Source organism: Pteropus medius, unplaced genomic scaffold (genome assembly GCF_902729225.1).
Source record: "Pteropus medius unplaced genomic scaffold, Ma_sr-lr_union100, whole genome shotgun sequence".
In the NCBI taxonomy this organism is placed as follows: Eukaryota; Metazoa; Chordata; class Mammalia; order Chiroptera; family Pteropodidae; genus Pteropus; species Pteropus medius.
In genome coordinates, this window is record NW_024352784.1 from 5,019,751 (window position 1) to 5,021,352 (window position 1,602).

Here is a 1,602-nt window from a genome sequence, read left to right on the forward strand (position 1 = left end):
GCCCCGAGCTCTCTGAATTATGGGCTCTTGGGGGTGGGGTATGGAGCTGAGAATTATATTACGATTAGCCAAAGCTGAATGAAGGACAAGGGAAAGACTAGAGAGACTTTACTGGGAAGGGGAGGGATGGCCCAAGGCCATCTATCTTGTCTTCCTGGCCTTGGCAGCATTTCTCAAGGATAGGATATCACATGGCAGAAATCACAACAGGAGAGACTGAATAAAGGACTAGAAAAAATTCCAGGCCACTGCCATATCACAGGAGGCCCGGGGGGGGGGGGGGGGGGGGGGGGGGTGGGAGGGGGGGGGGCAGGGGAAGTTAGGGAGAGGCAGGGGGAGGTGGGGAGAAGGACTTTTCCAGGCTAACTACCCTGCCTTAGTATCAAAGGCAAAAGCCATTGCCCCAGGGTTTGGTCTCCCCTTATCAAGGAAGGAGGAATGTGTGCGTCTGTTCACAGAACCTGAGGTCTTCAACTGAGGGAGAATAATGACTCCCTAATACACTAGGGATGTCCTTCTGAATAAGCAATCCAGAAGCAAGTCCATGGTCTCGTTTATATCACTGATGATTCTAAGAGTACTCCCTCCCTAGTTTCTCCAGAAATGTCCTGTTTCTCTTACTTTGATGAAACATTCCTCATGTCATTAAGCATAAAATTATCAAACCTGGAAATGTCCAGCCAGCCTTCTTTTTTTCTTTTTTTAAATTTTCTTTTTATTTATTTCATTTATTTATTTTTACATCTACAGCACCTGGTCTTCCTAGATGGTCTCCCATCAAGTACTAACCAGGCCTGACCTTGCTCAGCTTCCGAGATCAGACGGAATTGGGCATGGGGGTAGCATGGCTGTAGACTCAGCGAGCCTTTTTCTTTATAGACAAAAAGGGCAAGAACTTGCCCAAGATCACAGGGTCAGTCAGCCATGGAGCCTGGCTTGGAACTTGTGCCTCTGACTCTCAGAACAAGGCTCTTTCTCTATATCAGGTTGCTTGGAGAATCTGGATGCGTAAGATTTCATGTTGGAACGGTTCAGTGTAAAGGGATTTTTTTTTTTTTTTTTTTTTTTTGGTTTACTTCTAAGCTGATATTGTCAGCAATAACCATAAATTTCAATTTGTTCTTTAGTTTCTTAAGTGTGGTGGGTGGCTTGGTTCCTGTTGGAGAGTGAAGGCTGGTAAATACTTTTCTAAAAGACACATGGCACAGACTACTTCATTGTAAATGCTTCTTTGAAATAGGAAAAAAAAAAAAAAGTGTTCTAGAGGCCAGCCTCCATTACCCAGGTAGGAAAGCAAAACTATTGCTCCTTAAAAGAGTTAACCCTCGGCTAACTAGACTCAACCTGCCTAAGTGACTACCAGGTTTTTCTCATACCCAAATTGATGCAAACTACATTTTTCTGCATGTTGTTAGAGCTCAGAGAAGTCAATTTTGGATTAAATATCACTAAATTAAGCTGAGTTGAGGTTTGAGGAACACAAATTCAGAACCATCAAGTCCAATTGTAGCCTCCTTCCTCCTTTGCTCCACTTCTATTAAACAGCAAGGAGACAGATGCTGAGTCTAAAGTCCAGAAATAGAATATCTTCTCAAGGTCAAA